Source organism: Hibiscus syriacus, unplaced genomic scaffold, assembly GCF_006381635.1.
Source record: "Hibiscus syriacus cultivar Baekdansim isolate YM2019G1 unplaced genomic scaffold, ASM638163v2 tig00004072_pilon, whole genome shotgun sequence".
NCBI classification, from domain to species: Eukaryota; Viridiplantae; Streptophyta; class Magnoliopsida; order Malvales; family Malvaceae; genus Hibiscus; species Hibiscus syriacus.
Genome location: NW_024061998.1, coordinates 1923288 through 1936279, shown reverse-complemented (window position 1 = coordinate 1936279; position 12992 = coordinate 1923288). Strand labels below are relative to the sequence as shown.

General features: G+C 38.1%; 1 pseudogene; it reads right to left on the bottom strand.

Moving 5' to 3' along the window:
- Positions 1 to 9506: 9506 nt before the first annotated feature.
- On the bottom strand, positions 9507 to 10729 carry LOC120189510 (annotated as a pseudogene).
- Positions 10730 to 12992: the final 2263 nt, after the last annotated feature.

The window sequence follows — 12992 nt, the reverse complement described above, 5'->3', positions numbered from 1 at the left end:
ATTAAGGATGGATGTACGATTTATGTCATGAGATAAATTCATATAATTTTAAGAATGAACTTATTAAATTTTAATAATTTTAAAGAAAAATACATTATCAATAAAATTATATAAAATTTAAAAAAGAGAATCACTCTTGTCGGCCCTTCCTCGATTCCTACTTCAACCATTGAGGGTGGCAGCTTAGAGAGACGACGTTTTTATAGAGAACCAAAGGTTAATGGGGTTGGAGTTGGTGCACCAAGATGCTTCGATATTTAAGGCTTATTGGTGAAATGGTACAATTTTCTTTGAACCCCTTTCAATTGTTAAATATTTTTTAACGGATTCAATTGTTAAATATTCAATTTAGTCTTTCTTGCCATTTAGTTAAATAAAAATAAAATTTCTGCTCCCTCCAAAAAAGTAATAATTCTATTTAAGCTATTTTAACATAACTTTGGCCCTTTCAAATTTTACATTTATATTTAGATTTATGGTCATTCATCCCAACAATATCATCTTTAAAGTTTTTATTTTATTTTACAGAAGTAACTAATTTTATTCAAAATAGAAAATATCCCAAATTACAATAATATTTACAATTACAAACATAAATTACACATAATTAGGAAAATTCCTATTAACATTGAACAAAAATTAGCAACTTAAGATGATATAAAAACCATACAAGGAAAGGTTAATTCAAACAAAAAAAACACGAACAAAGATAGATACAAATAGATATGATCGTATCGACAAATGAACCACAAAAAAGAATCAAACTATTGAAAGATCACCGACAAACTACAAATCAGACTTGAATGACGTGAAAAACTATCCACGAATACAAATCGGATACCCAAATCCAATCCGGATGTCCAAAGTGTTGAAGATCAACAAGATATCAGATAAGCGCCATCTTGATCAGTCGTGGCGATGTCAAATCAACCCTTAAGAAAAAGATAAATGAAAAAATGGTCAAAAAAACCATAAAACATGTCAAAAAGCATAATAATAAAACGTGCCATAAAGGTAGATGAAAACGTACCATACACACAAAATTATTAGAAAAATAAAGATATGAAATTACAATTTTTAAATTTTATCTCAAAGCTTTCAATTCAAATTGGAGCGGTCGGAATAAAATCAAGAATAATAACAAAATATTGTAGCAGATATGTTATGCATGGAAACTCGCCTAATTATTTAACCTAACCACTCATACTTCATATATTTCAACAGCCTATTAATATTGTAGTCTACGTTGTCATGATTTTTGATGTATCAGAATCTACATGAAATTACAAGAGAAAAATCCGTCGAAGATGGAGATTCAAATCTTCATTATGATTTCTTATTTAAAATAATTAAATTTATGGAGAAAACACCAACATCCAAGAATCAATATACTTATTGTTTGCCCCATTAATTGCAAAATATATTAATTATGTCCTTTGAAATATCATTTCTTAAATGCCAAAATCTGGGTTTGGAAATTCAAATGGTATTGCCCTTCCACCTGCAAGGAATTGAAAGCTCAAGGGTTTGTTTCAAGTAAGAGCTTTCCCCCTGTATTGTCAATCCACAGCTTTATATTTAATATACCCACCCCTTTGTTGTTGTTGGGTTGGTGGCAAATTCAATGCTCTACCATCTGTGCTTATATCTCTCTCTCTCTTTTTCATTTGGTGTAACCCTTAATCTTCTCCTCCTCCATTAATGTTTCTTCTTCTTCTTCTTTGTTCTTCATTTTCTGTCATCCATGGAAGTTGGAGGTATATATATATGTGTGTGTGTATGAGTTGTTGGTGTTCATCTTTCGTTTGGAAAAGAATTGAATTAGATAATCTCTTTTCATATGTATTCGTGTGTATTATCTTTCTGTTCTTGTAACTCTTCAATGCAGCATAAGTGCCCGGAAGGAAGATGGTGGGAGCATACGGAAGAATGTTATCGAGATATTGGTACGGTTCAATTCGAGTTCAATTCGAGAACATCGTTCTAAAAGCTTAGAGTTATGTTATCTGATTGAGTTGTGCCAATATCACGTAACCATTACACCTTCGCTTTCAATAAAAAAAAGTACACAAGTTTTAAGGTAAGCTTTTTATTTTCCCTCCTCAACCAACAACGTCTATCTATTTGTACATGTACTAACTATAGGATCTTGAATTTTCAGTTAACCATTTTAGAGGGTTACATGCATGGTGGAAGCTTGAAGAAAACACAGATAAGAAAAAAATAGATTATGCCTTAAAAATTACAAATATAAGAATTTAAATCTTCATCTTTAAAATGTCGAAAAGAATGTTGGTTATATTCGTGTATATACATGTACATGCATATTTATAAATATAGAATTTAAATTTTATACTTATTAAATTTTATATATGTACTAAACAAATTAAACTCGAGTTCAAATCATAAAAGACGTTAGTCGGAATGAATTAATGTAATGAATACTTCACAAAGTGTTGTTCATTTAGACCCACTTAGAAAAAACTATTCATGTTTGGCTCCGAGTGCTAATATCAACATTTTTATTTCAGTCTTAATTAAGTAAAACTGAACTATAAATATATGAAATGTCATGGTGTGGAATAGATCTACCTATCTAGGTCTAATTATGAATTTCATCCCTTTATTTTTTTAAAAAAAAAGAAATTGATCCTACTTTTATTTAATATAATTTGGTCATTGTATTTTTACAAAAATTTCAAAGTCAGTTCAATGGCCAGTTAAACTCGTACGGAGAATTAAAAGTCATTAGTTAAATGAGTGTTGTTCTCTTTAGAGATTTTAAGTTTGAGTAGCGGTATCTATATAATATACGTGCATTCATTGCCAAGAGTTCGAGTAGCAGTATCTATATAATGTATGTGCATTCATTGCCAAGGCTGCAAGGTGTGTTCTTTGCCAATTGGGTAAAATAATTCCAAACAATTATTATCTTATAATCAACTTAAATTAATAAAAAAAGTTATAATATAATTTTATCATCACTTTAACTTATAATGTTTTAAACGATCAAATAATTAAATTAGTGTTTTTTCACTAATTAAAAGTTAAATTCAATTTTTAAAATTAATTATCAAATTTAATTAAAAATCAAGATTAAAAATCACCAAATTTATAAACATTAACAGTCAAAATGATTTGTTTATGATTTTTAATATGTCTAGAATATTATAAAAACCTAGGCGTTTAATCACGTATCAAAGTCTTTTTTCTCTTCTCAAAGCAACATTAATAGACAATTATTTGCAACTCACAGACATGACAAAACCCATTTTTTTAGTTTTTATTTTAAATGGAAACCATGCATGCAGCCATCCATGGCTGCTGAGTTCCATAATATTCACGAGTCTTCTGTTGCAACATTGGTTTCTCCAAGCAGATCTTTACTTAATCTGATGCATGATTTTATATAATTGGACTCTGCGATTTTTTCATACAATGCCTAAACTACTCAACGAACGGAGACCGTAAGAGCAACATGTCTGATATAAACTGCAGATCATAGTCCATAATATATTTAATTTAGGCAGCCAAGTTGCTAGTAAACTTGACTTAGATCCGTAACGGAAAACTTGGGATGTGGTCAGCACTAGTAAAGTTCTGGGCAGTCGAATCCCAATTCTCGAGCCTAATACACACATCATGGAATGAATCTACATGAAAAAAGAAGTCCCCTTTCAGTGGTTCTATAGAATGAAAAGCCTAAATCATCTTGATTCTGATTCAACAAGGCAAAATAGTTCTTGCTGGCAATACATCAGAGCCGACCGAAGCAAGCCAAACTCGTTCTCTGGCAAGTGGGTAATGACATGTAGAGATGGGTAAATGCTCTTATTTTCACTTCCAAGACACATTGCGTATCTCATTGTGCATAGAGTTAATAAGCATTTAAGAATTACAATGCAAAAATGACGCCGGACAGAATAATGATTATCCTGCAGGCGCTCCAACAGATGATCACAAGAGAAAATTCGCCCAAAAAACCAGAGAAAAAAGTCTCTAGGGTTTAATAAAATATTATAAAATCAAACAATCCTAAAATCAGTCCACAAGCCGGACTGTTATAGCCAAAAATCGTCTTTATTCGAATTTTGCCAAAAATAGAAAAATCCCGAAAATCATTCTAAATTGAAATTCGAAATAAAATAAGCAATCTCCAAAAAATCGGGCCTAAATCGGATTTAAATTGACTTCCTATTGACAATCGAAATATTACCATAAATAGTAAAAAAATATCTAAATCTAGTGATTCGGAGGGAAAAACGGCAGAATTTGAGGTTGAAAAAAAGGCCACATGGAGCATAGCTCATGTGGAGAGCGTGCGCGTCGAAAAGAGCTTTCCGGATTGGGGTCTTATGCGCGATTCTTACACCTGTAGCCAAAGTTACGGCCAAAAGACTAAAACATACTCAAAACGACCTCAATGAGGAACATGTCACAATCAATTCCCGTCTTTGCGCTGATCTTCCAATTCATGGTATCTCAGCGCCATCAAGGTGCAATCTGACAGCTCAGCATCATCTGTATCGGATCCCCCTGCATCAGTCACCCCGGGTTGGAAAGAACTCGTCCTCGAGTTCATAGTAGTGTCATCAGAATCCACAAAACAATGACTCAGGTGCTTCACATTAAAGACATCAGAAGTCTTCAAATGGCTGGGAAGGCGTAACCTGTAAGCATTATCATTGGTCTTCTGCACGACCTCACAAGGTCCAATCTTCCGATCCTTAAGCTTATTATACTCACCAACAGGAAAACGATCACGAGTTAATACAGCCCAAACAAAATCACCAACATCAAAAAGTACCTGACGACGATGATTGTCGACCCGAGTCTTGTACTTGGTATTGCTCTCATGAATGGTCTGTTTCACCTGCTCATGGATACCCCGAAGATACTTTGCCATCTCATCTGCTTTAGGACTAAAACGACCTATACGTGGAATAGGGGCTAAGTCCAGCACCCCGGATGGGTTCTGACCATAGACAATCTCAAATGGGCTTAAACTTGTGGTTTTGTTTTTTGATCTTTTGTAGGCAAATTATGCCTGAGGCAATGCCAAATCCCACTGCTTCGGCTTCGTTCCTACCAAACACCTCACAAGGTTTCCCAAACTTCGGTTCACCACCTCGGTCTGGCCATCCGTCTGGGGGTGGTAGGCGCTACTGAAATTCAACTACGTTCCCAGTTTCCCCCACAGGCTCTTCCAGAAATAACTGATGAACTTAGTATCACGATCTGAAGTGATAGATCGAGGAACACCATGTAAACGCACAATCTCCTTGAAATAGAGATGGGCAATCCGGTTAGCATCCATAGTCTTTCTGCAAGCTACAAAATGAGCCATCTTGGAAAACTTGTCAACCACAACAAAGATAGAATCCGAGGCCCTTTGGGTGCGGGGTAAGCCTAGTACAAAATCCATGCTGACATCGAACCAAGGAGCTTCAGGAATAGGTAAGGGAGTTTACAAGCCCGCATTGGTGAGAACTCCCTTAGACCGCTGGCACACATAACAACGGTCCACATAATGGGCTATATCACTAGTCAACTTGGGCCAATAAAAGTCAAAAGAGATAAGGGCCAAGGTCTTATCTCGGCCAAAGTGTCCCTTATTATGGAGTTCACTTATAATTTGCTGCCTCAATGAATAATCTGGAATGCACAACTGTAATCCACGAAATAGATACCCATTATGCAAAACAAAATCATGACGGTGACCCTCAGTTACCTCCTGAAATATCCTTCCAAAGGAATGATCAGCTGCATACATATCTGTGAACGTCTCAAAGCTTGCAACTTTAGTACTCATGGTGGTGAGAAGTAAGGTACGACGGCTCAGGGCATCTGCGACGCGGTTCAAACTCCCTGCTTGGTGCCTCAGCATAAAAGTGAATTCTTGCAAGTATGCCACCCACTTGGCATGACGTCTACTCACCTTGTGTTGGCCATTGATGTACTCCAAGGCCTCATGATCGGTAAACAGAATAAACTCCTTCTGTACTAGGTAGTGACGCGAATGCTTCAGGGACGGAACTATGGCATAGAACTCCAGATCATAAGTGGAATAATTTTTCTTTGATCCCGATAGTTTTTCACTGAAAAAAGCAACCGACGACCTGCATGACTCAGAACACCACCAATGCCAACGCCAGATGCATCACAATTTACCTCGAACACTTTGTCAAAATCTGGAAGTGCCAAAACTGGAGCCTCGTTCATCTTCTGCTTGACCAGTTGAAAACTGGCCTCTGCCTCCTCAGACCACTGGAAATCACGCCCCTTGAGGCACTCTGTGATAGGGGCGATCAGAGTACTGAAATTTCTAATGAATCGGCGGTAATCCATGGAAACTTCGGATGTCATGTAAGGTCCTTGGTCTGAGCCACTCCAAGACTGCATCTACCTTTGACTGATCTGCATGAACACCATCAGTAGACACAACAAAACCAAGAAAAGTCACAAAAGTAGTGAAGAAATAACACTTCTTTTGATTGACAAACAAGCACTCCGTTTTCAGTATCTCAAAAAACAACACGGAGGTGATCGAAGTGTGAAGTCCATGTCGGACTATAAACGAGGATATCATCGAAGTAAACTACAACAAATTTCCCCATAAAAGGCCGCAAGACCTGATGCATAAATCTCATGAACGTACTAGGCGCATTGGATAGCCCGAAAGGCATGACCATCCACTCATACAACCCTTGTGGCGTTTTAAACGCCGTCTTCCACTCATCTCCAGGTATTATTCTGATTTGGTGGTAACCGCTCTTAAGGTCAATTTTTGAGAAGACCTTAGAACCAGATAGATGATCCAACATATCATCTAGACGAGGAATTGGAAACCGGTACTTCACTGTAATTCTGTTGATCGCTCGGCTGTCAACACACATACACCAAGAACCATCTTTCTTTGGCACTAACAGAGCAGGGACTGCACATGGGCTCATACTCTCGGATATAGCCCCTCTCCAACAACTCTTCCACCTGTCGCTGCAACTCTTCAGCCTCCTTGGGACTGAGGCGATATGCTGGTCGATTTGGCTAACTTGACCCAGGAACAAGGTCAATTTGATGTTGAATATCCCTCATAGGTGGTAGCCCAGGAGGAAGATCCTCTAGCATCAAGTTAGAGAATTATGCTAGCAACCGCTGCACCTCTACTGGTAAATCTGCATCCACGTCTACTGCATTGTTCTCGCAAGGTAGTAAGGCATAGACCACGTCGCCATGCTCAATCTCATCTAAAAACCTGGACATAGAAAGCATAGTAATATTATGAGTTACTGGGGTAGGAGTGAGTCCTTCCCGCCGGGGTGCCAACACAATCTTTTTTCCCTTGATGCTAAGGGAATATGTATTCTTCCGTCCATCATGAATGACACTGCGATCATACTGCCAGGGTCGACCCAACAATATATGACACGCATCCATAGATACAACATCACACCAGGCATTATCAAAATATTTTCTACCAATTGAAAAAGACACGAGGCGTCGCCTATCAACTGTTACTTCACTGCCTTTATTTAGCCATGACAGCTTGTATGGCTTAGGATGACGGTCCGTCTTCAACTGCAATTTCTGGACAACCTCCTCGGACACTACATTCTCACAACTGCCGCTGTCAATGATCATTTTGCAGACTTTATCTGCAACTGTGCAGGTCGTGTGGAAAATATTGGTTCTCAACCAATCGTCCCCTGAATCGCCCTTGGGAGTAAGTAGACTCTTGCGAACGACCAGAGTCTCATGACCATCTCAATACAGCACATCATCAGTCTCATCATCGTCATACACGGGTTCACCAATCTCCTCAGTCTCGTCTTCCGCGTTTTCCTCAATCAACAAATTTTTTCCCTTTTGACTAGCAGGCTTCCTGCAATCAGTCGCCCTATGCCCTTGTTCACCACAATGAAAACATCTAATAATAGGGTTAGAATTACCCTATGATGGCTGTTGAGCAGCACGGGAATCCTGAGGATGAATTGGTCGACTGTTGTGATCGTTCCTGATCACTGGTCTCCTGTTTTGCTGTTTTTCAACAGCAAGTGCACGCTGGTAAGCTTCCGAAACACTCCACAATGAATGAAGGCTGAGGACATCTTGTAAGGGCTGGCATAAACCCCCCAAATACTGTGCCACCATTTGCTCCTCCGTCTCAGATAAATCGTTCCGGGTGATCAATTGGTAAAACTCCTCCGTGTAATCATCGAGTGATCGTGTGCCCTGCCTCAACGCATGAAGTCACTGAAACAAGGTTTGTGTGTAGCCGAAGGGAAGGAAGTGACCCTTCATCTTCTTCTTCATCTTCTCCCAATCAGTGATCCTGGCCTTGCCCTGTCTTTCTCGTGAACGTCGTAACTTTTTCCCACCACGCAAATGCTCTGCCCTTAAGTTTGATGGCGATCAGTTTCACTTTCACACGATCGGGGACTTCCTTATATTCAAAAATACGCTCCACTTCATTAATCCAATCCACGAATCCCTCGGCCTGTAACGTACCAGAAAACTCAGGGAGATCGACCCGAAAATCGATGTCTCCATGACGCTCCTCCCGACCACGGTGCTCCCGGAATAGAGCACGATTGTGATATGGGTTTTCGAAAGTGGAATTGGTATCGTGATCAGAAGCCTCACGATTCTCGAAGTCCTGCACCGCCAGGTGTTGGGTTAATTCTGCGACTTGCCTCTGTAAATCCGCAATCATCACATCCTGAACGCTACGATCACGGCGTTGGGCTTCCTCATTCGGAACCTGCTCACGACGATGACGACGACGACCACGACCACGACCTCTAGCCATTGAAACTGGTGAAATTTCCCAGGAATATGTTGAAGCTCTGACACCAACTGACGCCGGACAGAATAATGATTATCCTACAGGCGCTCCAACAGATGATTCACAAGAGAAAATTCGACCAAAAAACCAGAGAAAAAAGTCTCTAGGGTTTAATAAAATATTATAAAATCAAGCAATCCTAAAATCAGTCCACAAGCCGGACTGTTATAGCCAAAAATCGTTTTTATTCAAATTTTGCCAAAAATAGAAAAATCCTGAAAATCACTCTAAATTGAAATTCGAAATAAAATAAGCAATCTCCAAAAAATCCGGCCTAAATCGGATTTAAATTGACTTCCTAATTGACAATCGAAATATTACCATAAATAATAAAAAATATCTAAATCTAGTGATTCGGAGGGGAAAATGGCAGAATTTGAGGTTGAAAAGAGGTCACATGGAGCATAGCTCATGTGAAGAGCATGCCCGTCGAAAAGAGCTTTCCGGATTAGGGTCTTATGCGCGATTCTGACACCTGTAGCCAAAGTTATGGCCAAAAGACTGAAACATACTCAAAACGACCCTAATGAAGAATATGTCACAAAGGTGCAATCTGACAGCTCAACATCATATGTCTTTGGATCTTTCTACATCAAAAAAAAAAAAAAAAGAGGGATCATATCTGCATGATTGTTCGTCAACAAGTATAAAGAAATAAGGAAAATACTCAGAATTTAATGATTCTTTTTAGCACCTACAACGAAACGCGATTGACGGCTGAACAATCATGCGTCCATCAGACCAGAGCATTGGCACCGGCAACGATCTCCAATATCTCTCCAGTGATCTTTGCTTGACGCTGCCGGTTGTAGACGATAGACAAGGTCTTTTTCAGTTCCTGGGCGTTATCGGTAGCATTGCTCATGGCACTCATCCTAGCTGCAAGCTCACTAGCTAATGATTCCTGCAAAGCTCTCAAAACCTGGCTGTTGAGATAAAGAGGCAACAAAGCATCGAGAATCTGGACCGGATCCTGCTCGAACTGCAATATTGGAGAGAAATCGGCAGTCTCGGTCCTCACAACACCTCTCTCCACTGTTAGTTTTCCTTCCTTGGTGGTCAATCTGAAGAACTCATCCTCAGCTGCATCAACACAGACACCATTCACATCACAGATTTCTCCCTTTGGTGACAGTGGAAGCAAAGTATGAATCACCGGATCGGACTTAACCAACGATACGAATTTCGTGTATAGAAGCTCGACTTTATCGACTTCTTCACTAACGAAGAGCGAAAAAACATCATCTGCAATCGCCTGAGCTTCTTTAGCTGTAGGGAGTGAGCTACCATCAAAGAACCGATCCACCGGAATATAAGGCCTGCGGATGAAATACGAATTACCCTTCTTCCCCACACTGATGATCGTATAATCGAGTCCAAGCTGCTTCAATTCCGCAATCCTCGCTTCACCTTTCTTGAGGATAGCATTGTTGAAACCTCCACAAAGACCACGATCACCAGTGACAACAACCAAGGCAACTTTTTTGACAGGCCTGATGCTGGTAAGAGGAACATCAACGTCTTCGGTCAGGAGCTGTTCATTGATGTTGTAAAGGACTTCAACAAGAGATTCGGAGAAAGTTCTGCCATTGACAACAGCTTCTTGTGCTCTCCTGACTTTAGCAGCGGCCACGAGTTTCATTGCTTCGGTGATTTTCTGCGTATTCTTGACCGAATCGATACGGTCTCGAAGCTCACGGAGACCGCAGTGAACCGTGGTCGAAGACGAAGATGACCTTGAAGGTTACAGGTAGTTGGACTCTGGGATGGGAGCTGAAAAGGGTTGACGAATGAACGGCAAGAAAGCGAAGAAGTGTCGGAGAGAGAAGGTTTTGAAGACACCCACATTGTCAGATTTGAGCAAGACATGGTGGAACGATGGAGGAAATCATTGAGAAATGAGTGGAGGGAATAGGAGGAAGTGGATGAGGTTTTGGGATAAGGATTTAGAACAATTTTGATTCATTGATTTTTCATATGGGACCTAGTTGAAGTGGCAAGCTCTGAGTGGTTGTGCTTTGGATCTTAACTTGATAGGGTCCCATTTTGAAAGGCACATACTAGAGCTGGTTATACGGGCTAGAGCCCGTTTAGTTCACGGATTTTGACGGTGCGGGTTTAAACGGAAAAGTTTAAAAAGCCTGTAATCATAAACGATCTTGAATAATAACAATTTTAAATGTTTTAAATGTAATAAAAAAATGTTCTAACTTTTTACATTTTTAAAAATGATCAAACAACTTGAAAAGAAATTTAATAACAAAAGTTTAAATAAGTCTCAAGATAAACAAGTAAATAAATAACATCATAACAATATTAAGTCTCAATAAGTCTAAAATAAATAACACCATTAAGTCTAAAAAAATCTAAAATAAATAACACCATTAAGTCTCAATAAGTCTAAAATAAACAACACCATAACACTATTAAGTCTCAATAAGTCTAAAATAAATAACACCATAACACTAATAAGTCTCAATAAGTTTAAATAAAATCAAAATCAATAATATTCAATGTTTTTTGAATCATTAGATGTAGTTGAATATTCCATTTTTCCAATCATCAGAAACTTGTCCACTTCATCTACAATATAAAAAATTATAATATATTAGTTAGAATAAATTTTGAAATCAAAAGTAAATTTATAAAGATAATCATTTTCAGTTATTTGACAAAGAGTAGAGAATTTATACACCCATAACTACTTACTCTAATGGGATAAACAAATGAATACTCATTTTTAAATAACTATGTAAAGAAATTTCATATATAATTTGATTATGATTAGTTGTACTGTATGCTTTACAATTAAGCTAAGCATATGTTGATAAGTATTTGTCACTGAAAATATCAGGTTTATGCATAACATGTGCTAATATTATATTTTTATAAATATCTCATTAAACTATATAAGTTTACTTTTCGAGTTTAACGTATTTACAAGTTTTTAATACTCGCAGATTAGTCGAAATTGTATTTAAGGTATTGCAAGTTACTTTTGGATCATTCGATGAAAATGTTATTTTGTCTAAACTCCTAGATAGTGATATATGTTTTTTTGTTGTGTAGTTAACCAACTTTTTCTCTTTTCCAACTTTTCTGCTTGGATGCAAACTGGTTAACTAAAGATAAAGCATTGCTGGTAACCTGAGCAACATTGATCACACGACCTTTAATGGACATAAAATGCAAATAAAACATGAATTGGGATAAACGTGAATTTCGTGGGTATACCCATTAAATCCACGAGTTTAACAGTCCGAGCTAATAAGCCTACAATTTAAACGAGCATTATTTTTTGAGATCCGAAGCCCGCATTGGCCGTGGGTTATACGGATAGCCCGCGGGCCTTAGCCCATATACCCGGCTCTACACGTACCCCTCTCCATGGATTTCTGTATTCTTTCATCAATGGCTGCAAATATTTTACCTGATTTACCATGTCTGGGTAAATTTCCAGGATCCAAAGAAAAACTGTAAAAACCGCCATCGTCAGCATTCACCTGATGAGAAAAGTCATAGATTTCAATGCAGCAAAAACAGCTTTTCATCTCTAAAAATAGTAGCAGAAGAGACCACAGAGTTGAGCTTTACAGTTACCGACACCTATGGAGTGCAATGGTAAGGTATTTAATACCCCTTTAATTTAGGGGTCCAACTCGACTTGATTAGATATCGACGGAACCCATGTGCCTACCAAACATGGGGGTCTAAGACAAGAAGGCTTTATAATTTGAGCCTTCATCTATATTTCTAGAGAAAAGAATCAAAAGATTGCATTTTGCTGGTGTACGATGCCCTGAAACAATAGAAGAAGATGTAGTTTCCAAGCCACACAGTATGGACTGATACATTATTGGTTAGAGTTGAGCCGAACACCGACTTCAGTTTAACAGAACGAAACATCTGCATCGGAACCGGAAAAACTCAAATAATTGTTGGAGTGCTTTTAACTTCCGATGCCTACTTGTTCTTTGAAACTATTAGATTTAGAGCTCTTAATAATGAGAAAGGGAAGAACGGGCAGAAAACAAAAACCCGGACTCGAATCGTAAAGTCGAAGAGAGATTCCTATCGATAGGCTAATGCATGAGGTATTATTTCACTTGGTTACTTTCCTATTCGTTCAACAACAATTGGCCCCAAT